At 50.0% G+C, this 16174-nt stretch overlaps 1 protein-coding gene across 2 annotated transcripts in view; it reads right to left on the reverse strand.

Moving 5' to 3' along the window:
- Cplx2 (complexin 2) overlaps positions 1 to 14423 on the reverse strand; it is a 72898-nt gene extending 58475 nt beyond the window's left edge. Inside the window, exons 1-2 of one of the 2 annotated variants that reach the window (XM_052157073.1) lie at positions 14388 to 14423; positions 4159 to 4238 (exon numbers count right to left, since the gene is read on the reverse strand). The gene's annotated coding sequence lies outside the window, so the exon portion shown is untranslated. Of the gene's footprint in view, positions 1 to 4158; positions 4239 to 13943; positions 14244 to 14387 lie in introns of those variants that run through there. The other variant, XM_052157071.1, reaches the window with a different exon arrangement.
- Between the last annotated feature and the right edge of the window lie 1751 nt (positions 14424 to 16174).

Consider the following 16174-nt stretch of genomic DNA (forward strand, 5'->3'; position numbering starts at 1 on the left):
GAGTACTGTTCCCTTTACACAGATTTGCCTTTTAAAAAACATGTAATTTTATCCTCAGAGAAAATGCTACATTATTACTCCATAAATTGGAGTTTGATATATGGCTTCCATATTTCCAATATGCATCGATTGTGAGCTGATATAATAACAAACGTGCATCTGTATAGCACCCAATGTCATCTGGCATGGCATCAATCCTATGCCCGCCAGCCTCTGGGACGCTGCGTCTCAGCTGAGGCAGCACACACTCATGGGAGGATGTTCTACAGAAGAGAGTAAGGAGGCTCTAAAGCTTCCTTCCTGAAGTCCCAGGGTCGGGAGGGCGAGGGCTGTCTACCTAAGGGTGTTTAAGCCTTTTCAACTCCAGTGCTTTTCAAATATATGTCTTTTTAAATCCAAAGTCTCCTTTAATAAAGCTCTGTGCGAGAGTACAGAATATAAAACAATGGAAGCAGAGATTTGTGATTAAAACGGGGCTGGGAATCCAGGACTGCTTTTGGGGGGCTTCCCTACCACCAACATTGTCCTATTAATATCTTCTGAGACCCTTTCTCAGAAGCCTGTGACTCATAGGGACAGCAACAAACCCACATCTGTTACTGTCCGTTGGTCCTATTAAGTCTGAATCTCTCTGCAGACTCCCGAGGGTCTGTGCTGTCCTTCCTGGTTGGGCCTCCCTGCTTTTGGACCTTGGCCACCTTGGTATTTTGAAATGTTCCGTCCTGCCATCTTGAACTATCCTGCTGGCTTTCTAAGCTTTGCTCTGACCTCGTGGCTCACCCATCAGCCACTGATAGCTGCCCAGTGTGTAAGAGGGCACAAAGCGGGCACGGAAAACCAGAAGGTGGCTCCTCTCATGGGGTTTCACTGGTGTGGGAGGCAGACACAGACATTCCCAGGATGCAATGCCAGTCCCCAGGTCACCCCAAACTTATTTGTTCCTTAGATGTCTGTCTTTCTCAGGGCTCCAGTTGCATTCTGGGTAATGCTTCTGGGATGTTGGCTGCCATCTGTGCTGTGATGCCAGAGATCTTAGCCTATCCATACCATGGTCCCGAGATACTGTTCCTTTCAGCCATGTTTCTGTCACTCTGGAGTCAGAGTCACAGCTCACTCACAGTCCACATTTTCATCCCAACAAGGGCTGTTGATAAGTATCCCAGCAGATGCCTGGCTCCTGACCTCAGCATGCTTTCTCTTCTCATTGTTTAATCCCCTAACTTAGAGGTCCTGAGCCCTATGAAGTGGAAACTCCTAAAGGGAGCTTGGCCCAGTAAGAGAGGAGCCTGTTGGCTTAAAAAACACGGGAAGATCTGGACAGAATTTCAATGTCATAAATATTTCTAATGATAGTCTACCTCACTGTACCCTCAGCCACACCAACACTACTACAACACTACTACCCTGAGTCTTGAATATGGCCCTGGTACTCTCTGAGATACCCTGAAATATCCTCAGAACAAAATCTTTGGGGGTTTTCCTTGGGCTATAAGGTCAGATGTCAGCTCAGCCCAAGTTCTAGAAAGGTTTGTCTTGGTGAACCCATGTATGTCATTATTAAGTTGTAAACTACGCAAGTCAATGGATGCCCAGTCTGCTCAAATCAAACCAAGTCAGCCAACTCCAGCTGGGGCACACTTGCTGTGTACCTCTGCTTATTCATACTAAGCCAGACTGTTATCAAGAAAGAGAGTCCAGCAGTGAACTGGATGTGCTCCTGACTCTCCAGGAGTGTGATTCCAGTCGCAACATCCCCTGAGGGGCAGCACTTCCCACACATGAAGGGCTGGAGAGGGGATCTTATGCTTCTGACCTTCTTCCTGTAGTGGTCTGAATACTGGCACCTGGGTGTTATCTCACACGCCTGCTTCTGAAGATAGCTCCCACGGCTGTACCTTCTGTATCATGGGAGAACTGGAATCTCTACAACCAGGGGCCAAAATACTCTGCTCCTCCTGAAGTGGCTGGCAGGGATTCTATCGTAGTGACTATTACCCCTCTCAACCACCTCCTGGAGTATTACTGAAGATCACGGATAGCAGAGCTGGCTGCCTCCCCCCTTTGGGTCTACTGTGAAAAGATCTTGAGTCCTTCAGTCCTAGTCAGTTGTTTATGTACCCACAAGCCTTCATGAAGCACCCAGTGCAGACCTGCTTGGTACTACACAGACATTATTTCATTTAATCCCCTGTGACAATTAAATTGTCTGGGTCTCTGGGTAATCAATATAAATCTAGAGACATTTAAGTGGCCAGCTAGAATGTAACTCAGCCCCAAAGTCAGTCTCTCTCTCTCTCTCTCTCTCTCTCTCTCTCTCTCTCTCTCTCTCTCTCTCTCCTCTCCTCTCTCCCTCTCTCTCTGCTGTCTGTTAGAACAACTGGATACATTGTGGTCCTCAGTGCTTAAAGAGACATTATATACGGAGGGAAAGAGAAGAGGATTAATGGTGTTTTATGGAAGGGCTGAATCCCAACTGACTAGTTTATTAGAATTCTTTGAGACGTGAACTATATAGGGAGATAAATGGTGACTTTCACAAAAAGCCTTTGTTAAGTTTCTATCCCAAAGCCTATTAATAAAATTGATTCATTATAGAATTGGGCAGAAGTGGGTGGTAAGTAGGAGGGAGTCTATTTTTATATGGATAGGGAACTGGCATAGAGACAAGAAGGAGCGTGGAGATAACAGAGACCAGGGTTCTCCAGGAATTGCTCTTGAGTTAGGGTTGACTCTAGCTCGGTACCCAGGCGTTGAGCACACAGTGTGTGTGAGCTCTGATCCAAACTCAGTGCAGCTCAAGGAAGGGAGATTCTGCTTAGCTCAGCACTTAGAGGATCCAAGGAAGGCAGTGCTGCGAAGCCCTCCTGTTGCAGGGACAGGATGCTCCTCAGGGGAGCTGCAGAAGGTGGCTAGGGAGCTAAAGACCTCCAAGCTGTGCTCAGCAGGCTGGTAATAGTATCAGTTCTGTCACGGACTCTCTGGAACACTGGGCAGAACCCTAACCCTCCTCAGTCTCGGGTTGGTTTTTTTCCCTTATAGTGATGTTTTTGGCTCTGATAGCCTGGGAAGATGGAATGCTCTGGGTGGAGGACACTGGCTTGAAACAGGAAACACCAAAGGGGAAGTTTCCCTGTTTCTCATAACCAAAATGCCTCCTCCGTTTCTGTTCTGCGATGGGACTTCTATCCCTCGCCCCTCCCCCAACTATGAGGCAGAGAGCCATGAGGCTGTGGTGCTGGGGCTCAGAGCCCAGCCTGGGATTCCTCCTTGTCTGTGAATGACTCAGTGTCGTAAATAGCTCCCATCTGGATGAGCCAGGGTATCTATAGCGTTCGAGCGATCCCTGTAACCACACACACTCTTTCTGTGCAAATATGTGGATCACTGTATGCTAAATATGAGGTGGCCTGGAGACGGTTCCTCCTCTTAAAAGACTATTTGCTATGAAACTCGAGGCTGTTTATTTAAAGAAACAAGTTTACAACTATGCACATTGGATTACTGGTGGTGGGTGGTGGGGAAGAGACACTGGGGGATGGAAGGATGCCGGGGATGGGGGTGATCAAACTTGGCCTGCTAACCTGCAGGAGAGCTGAGGTCGGCTGCCCCATCCATGGTCCTTCTGTCTTTGCAGAAGCGGGTAACAGACTCCACTGCTGAGATGTGAGGATGGAGACAGAGAGGAGGAGGGAGAGGAGGGAAAGGAGGAGGGAGAGGAGGAGGGTGCTGTGATTCAGCAGAAAGGGCAAAGAACCAGAGGTGACCCAGCTCCACCTTCATTTTACCACACAGGACTCATCAATTGCCTCATTCTTCTGTTAAACACAGACTGAGTCCCCGTGGGCACGGGCTCTTGGACCACAGACAAGAAGAGTAGATAGGAACTCAGCCTTAGCCACCTGCCATCCTGTGCACTGGACTGTTCTCGGAGCTTCAGGTTTCTCATCTGGAACCAGGGAGAAGGATGCCCATCTCAGGCTTTAAAAGGAAGCATTTGATAAGATAATGCACCAAAGAGGAAACCTGAACCATCGCACAGTCCCCCGACCAAATCATCTCACTCCGACTTAGAAGAGATGAATAACTTCCATCACCTTAACCTGGGAACGAGGCTCCCAGAATCCTACCCATGGTTATGACCTTGGGCAGAGCCCTTACCTGTGCTTCCTGGATGAGCCGGGATGCAGGAGCCTCAGACACCAAGCAGGGTAGAGAGCATGTCAGAGATGCTTAACTTCCTAGAGAAAGAGAGAGGATTTGGAGCTGAGAGTGCAGCCATGGGTTGGTCTTCCTAGGTGAAGCTGACATCCAGTGTCCTCAGTCACTGGGGTCTCCAGCCAAGGCTACTGCTACTATTTTTCAGTTCTAGCAAAGGGCTGGGTAGGAGGAACCTCTGTCTGGCCTCAGATCAAACTCCTGGCTCCTTCTCCACATAACCTGCTAGCAGTCGCCCATCTTGTTTACTGGCTCAGGAAATGCTTGGGTGGTGCCACCAGGATATCTGGTGTCAGCGGATACATTCTGTGGTCAGTCATGTCTGGTTTCTGGCTTTGGGGATATCTACTGCATCTCCCTGCGTCTCTGCTTCCTCTTATGTATAATGGGGTTTTAATGGTGCCTACCTCCTGTGTGCCAGCTGGGTCCTGGCTGCAAAGGCACATACATGAGAGCCCCTCAAATGCTAATTACTTCCCTCTCTTTAGTCCTGGCAGTGCCAGTCTTGCCGTAAGATGCCGGTATTGGCACATCTGTGTCTGTTTCCAGGCCTTTCCCAAGGTCTGGCAATGTCAGTGTCTCGCCAGTGTTTGTTGACTGAGCCTGCTCGCATGGTCTGGTAGGCTTGTCTTTACACACTGAGGATTAGAGAGCTCCGATTTAACAGAGAGCAGAGGCGGGAAGGCAGTTGTCATGGTGGTCCAGTTCACGTGGGGGAATGCATGGAGCTGGGATCCCAGCCCATCTTCAGACTGCCCATCCAGCTGCTCAACTCAGGGCCTGGTGGGCCTCTTCTTGGCTGAGCACCAGATGTAGGCTGTTGAGGGCCCTGCAACGCCTGCTTATCAGTTCCTCCCGACACAACCTGTCACTTTCTCCTGGACTCTCCCTGTCCTCTTTCCAGTAACAGTCCTACTTCAGGTACAACGGTCATTTAACAAAATGGGGGCTGAGGCTCAAAAGGACGAGGGGCTGCCCGGCTCACAGAGGTGCACTGTGTGTTGAAATAGGGAGTTCCACAGAGATGAGTCTGGGGCCTTGGTTTCTATTAGTCCTCAGGTCCACTGGCCTCCCCTCCCCCATCCTATGTGACACTTAACCTTCACCACACAGAGCTTCAGCCCCTAAACCACTGTCAGAATAGGAGCTCCTTCAGGCCACTCTCCAGAACCTGGGACTGAGCAGGCCATGGTGGGTGTCTGATGGTGGATGAGCCAGAATACCAGGCTGTGTTCCAAGGCTGTGGTACAGCAGTAAAAGGGACGGGTGTGAGTTCTACTTTCAGGGGAAAATCAGCAACTGGATTGGACCCATGGCCAAATTACTGTCTTCTGATTGGCTGGGGTGTGGAGTGGTGTGTGTGTGTGTGTGTGTGTGTGTGTGTGTGTTTGAGGGGTGACAGAGGGATGGACGGACTGCATTTTTCCAAGGAACAGCATCTAAGTGCAAATGGTGTATTTGTGTGTCTTTGGGCTGAGCCACCTGGGTGCAGGATCAAGTACCTGACCTTTAAGAAGTCAACAAAGAAGAAAAATGTGTGGTACAGTTAACAGCTTGGTTTCAACCTCCTACTGAGTCCCAAACAGTTAGTACTTTAGGTGCTAGCACCTAGTAGGTGCTGGTACATGGAGGGTACTTAGTTAACTGTTGACTGAATGGGAGAGCAGGCAGAGAGTAGGTCAGGACTTGTGGTAGTCAAAAGTGTCAATTCTCAGACTGACTAGCTCCTTTCACAGGCTAGCTATCCTAACTGCACAGGGGAGGGTCTTGGTTTCAGCACTGTCTTGAACATCTCACTATCTGACCAGTCCAGTTCATAGCTTCCTTTTGCAGAGGATGACAAAGAGGTTCAATAAGGACTTGACCCACAGTTGAAGCTCGGATTCCCCCTGGCCTTCTCTGGAAGGGAGATGTGAAGAGCTGTCAAGAGAGCAGCCAACTGAAATTCAGCTCGAGGTCCCACTCTGCTGCAGGCCTGTCAAGCCTACCCCTCTCGGGAGGGCCAGGGGCTGCTCTGAGAAAGTGAGCCAGGTGTGGAAAGTTAGAGAGGCCAAGAGGACTACTGAATGGGAAGGGCTTGCCAGGTAGAGGGAATACCATCTGTGAAATCATGGAGGGAGTGTGGTCCAGCAGGGGAATTCGGAAGCATGTGGCTGGCCGTGAGGCAGGGTCCTCGGGGCACACTTGTAAGGAGCCATAGAGCAGCCATGGGGAGAACCATTGACCGGCCTCTGGGTTAGTGGGAGATGGGATTTGAGTGCAGGGGAAGGTGGGAGTGTGGGATTGTCTTGCCAGGTTATGGACAGTGAGAGGCACAGGACAGAGACTCAGAGTATGGAGATGGGAGAAGCAGAAGCAGGCTCTGTGCTTGAGGAGGTGCAGGCTTGGGGAAGAAGGGGCTCAGCCTCCTGGGCCAGGTGGAGCAGAGACATGGGAGAGGTTGTAGATCACCCATCCTGGGGAGATCTCTGAGCAGGCTCTGGTTCTAGCCCCAGCTCCTGTCCTAGCCTTAGCAGCTACTAGATTGTTCTCCAGTGGCAATCTCACAGTGCTGAACTTGGCAATGCCAGCCTCTAAGGTCTCCCACCACCCCTGCCCACACTGGTCACTCCATTTCCACCCTGCAACCTTGCTGGGTTTCCCATGACCCAGGGTATCTGCCCTTTCTGTTTCTTCTGCGTGCTTGTCCATGGCCAGATTTTTTTTTTTAAATTGAGATATTATCTTCACTACCTCTCCTTGGATTCTTCCCTGGAAGCTCTTGGTAAACAGAACCCACTCTGTATTACATACCCCCTTCTTTAATTCTTTTAGAATGTATAGAACCTGGCAAATCATTTTATGTGTTTGTTTTCTTTCTACCCATTAGACATGAGCTCTTTGAAGGCCAGGCCCTTGTCCTGGGCCAAGAAGGATGGCCTAGGAAGACACTTCTGGCTTTGTGTTTACACATTTGGGAAACAGGAGGACACATTTACTATACACTGTTACTGGCAGCATTGGTGAGACACTTGTACATGACCTGCCAAAGTCAGAATGACCCCCAGAGACCCCACCAGCCTTTCTCCTCTTTATAGATTATAACATTGAAGGATTATAGATTATAACAGAGAAGTATGGAACAGGTCATATGGCCCAACTGAGAGGTGGTGGGATGGGCTTCTCTGCCGTTGGAGAGGCTCCTGGCCCTGTACCCTGCTCTGAGTGGGCGTTCAGCATCGGGAGCTGGCACTGGGCTTCTGGTAGCCATCTGCTGCTTGAACTGAAAGACCCTACTTGCTTGCCTGGCTGTCACAGCTTCCCAACCAGTCAGCCACAGGAATTCTAATGGCTAGTTGGTTTTTTCTTTCTTTCTTTTTTGCAGAACACAAAAGCCTGCCTCTTGCAAATGGAGAAGTGCATTTTCTCTGCATTGGCAATTACCACACTGAAGTCTAGGCAACCGTTTTCATCTTGTAGGCACATTACCAAGATTAACTTCTGAACATTGTGAAGTGATGCTTGTTGCAGACTCGTGGGTGGGGGGACAGCAGGGGAGGTGCACACGTCGGTGTCTTTTATCATAAGAGAACCTGGGGTCTGGAGGGGCTCAGCACAAACCTCTCTGGCTGTTTGATCTATTTTTCAGAGGGTGTTTGCTTGTTGCTGTAAACGCATTGATCTTCTCAAGGATTCAGGGGTTTCCGATGTTTCCTGTTCCATTTGGTCTCTGACTCAGCAATGTATTATATAAATATTTACTGAGAATGTACTAGGAATTCTTATAGGCTCTGAGAATGTCATGGTGGAACAAAATATAACCTGACGTTGCCATCCTACAGACGTGGGGAGGGAGGCAGCAGGCCGAGTCCTTCTGGGAACTGGCTGTGTGAGTGTGGGTAAATTCCCTTCCCTCTCTGGTTTGCTCTCCAGTACTAGACTCCCTCTTGAAGCGTTCTGATAACCCTAGCTTACTTTAGAACACGACAGCCATCTCCAGCCTGTGACTGCGGATCCTCAGAGCTGGGCCCCAGCTGGTGTCACTCGGCAAGCGTGTGTGGCTTGCTAGCCCACTCTCTTCACCTCTTTTTTATTTAGTGGTAACCACACTGCTCTTTCTTTTTTGTTTTTACTTATTCTGCACATGTGGTGCCTGTGATTGTGTTTGTGCATATGCACCTCTCTCTCTGTCTCTTTGTCTCTCTGTCTCTCTCTCTCTCTCTCTCTCTCTGTGTGTGTGTGTGTATGTGTGTGTATGTGTGTGTGTGTGTGTGTGAGAGAGAGAGAGAGAGAGAGGTCAATGTCAGGTACCTTCCTTACCTGAGGTAGCTCTTTTTTTTTTTTTTTGAGACAAGGCCTCTCACTGAGTTGGTAAGATTATCTGGCCAGAGAGCCCCAGGAAGCTTCCTGTCTACCTCCCCAGCACTAGGATTCCACGTGCACACAACCACACCCAGCGTTTTAGGTGAGTGCTAAGAATCTAAGCTCAGGTGCTCACATTTGCACAGCAGGCACCCTGTGAAAGAACCATCCCCCCAGCCCTCAGATTTACTCTCTGAGTGCCAGGGCTCCCTGGCACTCAATGTCTCATTGTTTAATCCTTACCGAATCCCCTTGAAGGAGGGACTTGGATTCATAAGAATGAGGAGGTGGAGGTCATAAAGATAGATAACGTCCCCAAATTCCCTCAGTGTCTCCGTGGAGGCCTGAGGTCTCAGTTAGGTAGTCTAGATCTTCTCTGCCACTGTTGGTCTGCCTGTCCACCAGCTCTGCTCCTCTCCTTCCCCAAGAACAACATGATACCCACTGCCTGTGTCGGGGTTGGTCTTGTACACTGTATATTCACATGTTGAGTTCTGTGCCCCAAGATCAGGTTGCAGTCTGGACATGGACATTGTATTGACCATTTACTGTAAAAGAAGACTCCCCAATCTCTGATTGGACAATAAAGAGCTGGAGTCCGTGACTGGAGCAGGGAAGAGAGGAAGGTGGAACTTGAGATCCAGTGGGGTGGGGTGGCTCAGATAGGGACCAGGTGGAGAAGGAAAAAGATAGGGGAAGAAGGAGGTGGCTGTGAGGCAGGATGGACCATGAGCAGGGACCATGAGTACATGATCAGGAGAAGTTCATACTGAGGATACACATGAAACAGAGCAAGTCTCACCTGGCAAGTAATGGAGCATTTATCCGATTATTAATAGCCTAGCCAGGTTATAAGAGTCTCAGAACCTGCCCAGTTTAGGTTTATAGCATGTGAATAAATTCTGATGTCTTCGTGTTGTTTACTCCAGAGCTAAACAGGAAAAGAGTGGGGCAAAACCCCTCCCCCCATAAAATTACTTCAACATGTGGCGCCCAACATGGGACATAGATTCCAAGCCTAGAAAACTCCTGTCTAGGAAGGCAATTTCTTAGTCAAAGGATGGGGAAAGACCAAGAAACCCCAGTCTGCCTCCAGGTGGACTCCTAGAGGCCCCTTTAAGCAAACCCTTCTTTGTTTTGCTTTGCTGGAGCAAAGCCTTTGTTTCAGTGATACAGTCCATGCTAGCCCTCGACATGGAGGTTATGCTACCCTTGTCTATTCGTCTGTGTGCTGAGCACCTCAAAGCAGGACAGCAGCATCTCATCTCCCTGCCTCCTCTGCTCCTAACTCAGCTCCAGCCTTTTATTGGCCAACCACTCTCCACATGGCCAACAGAGACTTATTTAAAAAGCAAACCCAGTTTTTTATCATCTTTTATGCATTTTAGAATAAATCTCTACTTTATGACCATGGCTCAGAAAGAAGTTTCTCCTCTGTCTAGCCCTGCCCTGTCCTACCCTGACCTCATCTATGGCCGGTTCTCTGCACACTCACTCTATTCCAGACATGCTGGCTTCCTACCTGTTCCCAAACAGCCCAGGCTTACACTTAGCCCTTTGCTCTTCTCAGAGTGTGTGGAGTGTGCCTCCCCACAGATGTGACTCTGTTATTTGGACACCAGTTCAATGTTTCCAAATCTGTCTAAGTGTTTCCACATTTGTCTTTGCATTGTTTGCAATGATGGTGTTTACTCTGAGCTCCTGAGCTCCAGGAAAACAGGTGTGTCGCATGCGTCCAGCTATGCCGTGTCACCAGCACCTGCAGTGCTTGATGTGGAAAATCCAGGTCAGTGACTAAGTGTCTTGAAGGAACAGTAGAGTCCCTGTGAGGCACTCTGCATGGCAGTCCACCCAGAGAAGGTAGAGCATTTGGATCTGTTACTTCAGGCTAACTTCACAGGCTCACGCTATCTGACACTAGCTGTGCCTGCAGCAGTCTTATGTCCAGGCATGAGGCAAGTTCATTGGCTACTTTCTGCTGACTTCTCTTCACTGGGGATGTTAAGAGCTCCTTGTCTATTTCCTTATTTATCTTCCTTTAACTTAGGGTGACTTATGTGATATTATTTTCACAGTACTGAAGGGGGCTCCCCTGAAAAGGGAAACTACTGACTCCTGAGTCAGAACACCAGAGCCCAGTCAAGGCACAGCCACTCAACGTAGCTGTCAGTGGAGAGATTTTATACTGCACACAGACACAGAATTCTGAGTTCTGCCAGAGCCTGGGCCAAATACTACTCATCCACTATATCAAAGGAGCTGTAGTCTGTGGCCCAGGGGGCGGTGTGGCCAAATTCAGGGCAAATGGAGAAAAAGGCTTCATGTTCATGGGGTAATCCTATCAGGACTGAAAGAAACTGAGCAGAACTCCACAGGGATGGTGTATAGCTGCCTAACTTCAGAGGCCTTTGCTAACAAGAACCAGGGAACTACCTGGGAAGTGAGCAGAGTGGCCAGAGGCTTGGTGCCACTAACCTGCCTTCAAGTCACTTCTAAAGCCTGCATAAGGGTAGCTGCCAGGTCTCCATGCCTAGCTGCCACACGGCCTTCATCCTGGAGACCAGGTACATATCCCTGCCCACCTTTTAAGAGCTTGGGAAGGAAATGGCACACTGCTGTACTCAGTTTTTCTTTACAGGGCCCGATTTGTGTTTTGGTTTTCTTTCTGGATACTGGCTGGTGTACTGTCACCGCACAATTCTGGCTGGGTAACATTTGTCATCTCCCCACTCTTCCCAAAGTAGCTTCTTCTAAAGTGTATGCCAGCACAATTCGGCTTATTCTTCAAAACTTCCTGCTGAGAACTGGAGAGGACTGGAGGAGGCAGGAAGGTCAAGATTTAATGACATCTAAGGTGTCCCAGATGTCTGGGTGGCAGAAGGGGTTATTGATGTTGAAAATATCTCTGCACACAATAATATGAAGTCTTACATGATCTCTTAGGCTTTTTCAAAAATAAGTCAGTGTGTGTGTGTGTGTGTGGTATATGTGTGTGATGTGTATATAGTGTGTGCATTTTGTGTATGTGGTATGTTGTGTGTTATGTGTGTGATGTGTATGTGGGGTGGTGTGTGTCTATGTGGTGTGTGTGTGTATGGTATATGTATGTGGGTGTTGTTGTTGTTGGTATGTTGTGTGGTGTGTGTATATTGTGCATATGTGGTGTTTGTATGTTTATACCTGGTGCATGTGTGGTGTGTGTATGGTGCATGTGGTATGGCATGTGTGTTATATGTGTGTGTATGTGTTGTGTGTGTATGGTGTGTGTTTGTGGTATGGTGTCGAGTGTGTATGTGTGTGTGTATGTATGTATGTATGTATGTTCCTGGTGCATGTGTGGTATGTATATATGTGTGTATATGTTTATGTGTGTGTGTGTGATGAGAGTGGATATGGGTATAGGGGAAGTTAAATTGGTCAGCCACTGAAGCTGGACAGTGTCATCTCTTACTCTGCTCCTGCCCTCTCCAGGGTCTCCTGAATACAGACTGGCCTTGAACTCACTTTGCAGTCAAGGATAACCTTGAACCCCTGCTCTTCCTGCCTCCACCTGGGATTACAGCTGTGTGTTACTTGGCCAGGTTTATGTCACACTGGGGCTCAAACCCAGGGCTTGGCACATGCTCCACCGCTACCCTAAAGGTGGAGCCACGTCCCTAGCTCCTATTTTCCCCCCTCTATTGTAAATATACTTGAAACATTCCATCCTGAAAGGCACTTTGGGGACTGGCCTCAGCCTTCCATCCTGGGGACCTTCTGGCTTGGTGACATCACCCCAGCGGCTGAGATTTCATGCCCCCAGGCCTTTATACACAGCTCCATCTGTCTGCCATCTCTTTTCTCCCACAATCCAACACTCCTGCCTCAGAAGTCCCACAGCCTTGTTTACTAGCCTGAGTACTTATCACACCAGATTTTAATTTTATTTTTTGCTTCCTCTGCTGGCCTGTGGCATCCTTGGGCGGCATTTCTTTATCCTCCGGAAATGTGGCCCCAAGCATGTTTTCAGAAAGAATAATTAATGATGACAGCTACTCGGTTTATTTATTTTCAGTCTTGCTGTGCCAGGCACTGCCCTAAACTCACTGCATAGCTATGACATTAAACCTTAACCCAGTGTGCACTGCTAATGCATCCACCCCCTCTTGAATAGTCAAGGGGGTTTCAGGAGGTTATTTACCTGTCTGTGTGCTACCAGGGGCTAAAGCTGACGCTGGTTTCAGAATAGAGGCCATCTTTTCTTCCTCGTCTGGATCCGTATGGTTTCAAGAGTTAAGGGGCTTGGGTTCTAGACTCAATTCTACTACTAAATTGCTGAGTGATTGTAGGGCACACCTCTGCTCCTTAGGCCCTGTCGGCCTGCCAGTCTTTGAGAGAACTAGAGGGTCACATGATACGAAGTCCCTCCCAGCTTCAACTCCCGAGAGGAGATTTTTCTGCTCGGGTTGGTTTTCTGCCCAGGAGCTGGCTTCCCTGTCTGGGAACCTCCCAGCTTCTGCTCAGCCTCTTTTCTCCTTAATTGTCGTCTCTCTCAGAGCGAAACCGCCTTTGCAACCTGCTGCCCGGGTCCCTTCTGCTCCCTTCCTCTCTCCCTGGCGAGCTCCGATTTTTCTTTAGGTGGGGGTGGAGCCCTGCACAAGAAGGAGGGGAGCCTGTCGCTGCCCGGCTCTTTCCAACGTCTTCCCTGTTGTTTCTCAGCCCCTTCCCCCCCTCCCCGCCGACGGAAACTCAGCCTCACACTTTCTAGGGATGCTCCGGGCACAGCCGGAGCCAGCGGTTGCAGCTTCTGTGTTGGTCTCTCCCAAGACCGCCACCCGGAGGTGGGGTGGACGTTTGCAGGAAAGGGGGGGCGGCGCACTCCTTCCTCCCAGTGCAGACTAGGCCCAGCTCGCCCCACTGGAGCCGGGGACCCTCCCGTGCCGGTCCCCTCCACCCTCTCTCCGAGTCCTAGCAGAAGCCCGCCATTGCTCTGCCAGGCCTCGGGGACAGCAAACCCAGGCTGGGGCCGCGGCGGTGACTAGGCCTGGGTCCAGGGCGCCCGCGCTGCCGCTCGGGGAGGAACCGGAGTCCCCGACAGGGCAGCCTTCCGCCCCGGGAACGCTCAGGCCCTGGCGCTGTGCTCCGTGGGTCGCGGCCGGGATGCGGCGTCCGGGCGAGATCCGGTGCGAGCGCTCAGAGCCCCGGGGGCCGCTCGGACCCGCTGCGCGCGGAGCCCCGCCGGAGCCCGGAGCTGTCCCCGGGGCGGGGTGGAAGGGAGCCGGAGGGAAAGCGCCGCGGAGGGAGAGGCCGGAGCGGCGGGCGCACAGGGCTCCGGGCAGCGCGGGCCCTCGGCCAGGGTCTCCCCGGGCCACTCGACTGGCGACGCGGAGCTAGCGCGGTCTACGAACCTGTTGGAGGCTGCAGTTCCTCCGCGGCCGACCAGGGCGCCCGGGACCGAGGCTCTCGCGCGCCTCTCCCTCCCGTCCTCCTCACTCCTCCGCCGAGATGCTCCCTCCTGCCGGGCTTAGCGCGAGCCACGCGGGGGGCGCAGAGCCCCTCTAATGTCGCCCCGAAAGCTGGCAGAGCTGCAGGGCACACAGCTCAAAGGCCTCCCTCAAGGGCAGCCCGGCTCCCAGGGAGACCCGAGCTTCCTGAGAAGGGAGGCGGGGGCTGGCTGCTGGGACAACAGCGAGTGGCAGAAGAAACGGCTGGGAAGGCAAGAAGGAGACGGGGGAGTTCCCTAGACTCATAGCTCTGCCTTGAAGTTTGGGGACACAGGGTGGGGGTGTCTGTTGCTAGGACATCCGGACTTGGAAATCTCTTTCCCCCTCTCTCCATTTCTGTACACATACCTGTTCAGCTGCAGACTCCACTCAGCTCTGGTTTTGGAATCTTGTTCAGATATGTCATTAACCGTCCCCCAGGGAGAGCTTTCTGAAGATAAGATATTTAAGGTCATTTACTAGCAAAAAGCCGAAGAATCTCCTCCCTGGTTCTCAACGTGAGACAGGATTCGTTCTGAGCAGACTCATCCCAGGCCTTAGCACCGGTGCCCCTTACCTTTTGAGAGCAACCTTACTACTTAGGTTTAATCCACAAAGTGAAGTAACAGTAAAATCTCCCGTGCTGTAGGGTCAGCCTGTAAATGAGTTTGTATAAGGCCTACCGAGTCTTCCCACATGCTCTCTTTCAGAGGCAGGGTCTCTTGTCACATCATTTACTAGATGTTTGGTCATATATTATAATTATTTATTTCCACTCCATCTACCAGCCTTGTAAAAGTTGGATCCACATTTTTCTCAGGATCTCCAGCACCTAGCACACAATAGTTGTTCACTTATAACTGTTAAATCAGGGATCTCCCTTTTCTTCCTGTGACTGCTCATTTGATTTCCATATTTTCATCGCAGCCTCCAAGGCCTCACTTGGCAGCTTTTACCACCAACACTTGTCCTGTGAGTCACCAACTTCCCTTCCAATGACCTCAAGTTCCACCCTGAGCTGCTTAAAAAAAATCTAAGTTGTTATATTCTCTGCTAGTCATCCTCATCATCGTCTTTCACGGGGACAAATCCTTCTAGTCATTTGGATTTTAGCTCAAATGCTCAAACATCACTCCATCAAGGAGGCCATCTCTGACCATGTGTTTAATCAAAGTGTGTTCAACACTCTTGTAGACGATAGCATCATATCACAATACGATTGCCTTGACAATTTTCCTTTGCTGTACAGACGATCAAGTTTCAGTTCGTTAGTAGTTACTGGAATAAATTGACAGCCACCCCTTGTTATCGGAGGGGGATCGGGTCTGGGAACTTGATATGAAAACCTGAAGATGCTCAGATTTCTCCCATAAAAATGCGTTGTGTTTGTATAAGGCCTACCAAATCTTCCCACATGCTCTCTTTTTGGAGGCAGGGTCTCTTGTCACACAGCTGGTCTCTCCTCATGCCCCTCTCTAAGTGTTGGGATGGCAGGCGTGTGCCACCATGCCTAGCCTTCTTCCCTGCCTCCGTCTTTAGAGGACTGTGATGTGACTAGCTGTGAGCATTCTGAGTAGAATTTATCTTAATTGGCACACCACAGTCTCACCTTTGGGGAGGAGGGAGCCACTGTGTGGGTGACTATGAAATCACTTCCGAAGTTACCAGAGAAGGCTCAACAAGAGGGGCACATAGAGATCCTTAGGAGGGAAAAGTTAGCTGGGAGAAGCTCTAGGGCCACTTTGCCATGCAATAATAGGATACACCACAGGCTGAACAGACACGGTCTGGGTCATTGTTCGAGTGTCTGGAAAGTCCAACACAGAGGAGTCGGCAAAGGCCTTTTTTACTATGTTAATCTATGAGAGAAGGAGTGAAAGAGGGAAGGAGAGGGGGAGAAGGAAAGAGAGAGAAGGAAGAAAAGAGACAGGGAGAGGGAGAGAAACTTCTAACATCAAGCTCTGTTACAGTGGGCATTTATCAGTTATGAGTTACAGAGCCCTTGTGAGCTAATCCCTTCCATAAGATACTGCCTACTTCAGTGTCTTAAGAACTCTGTTTCTAATACATGAACTTTGAGAAACCATCATGGAGAACTTCAGGTATGTGACTGCATGGAGTCACAGGCTTGAATAACGATCCTTCCCCAACCTGGG

This window comes from Apodemus sylvaticus, chromosome 14 (genome assembly GCF_947179515.1).
Source record: "Apodemus sylvaticus chromosome 14, mApoSyl1.1, whole genome shotgun sequence".
Taxonomy (NCBI): domain Eukaryota; kingdom Metazoa; phylum Chordata; class Mammalia; order Rodentia; family Muridae; genus Apodemus; species Apodemus sylvaticus.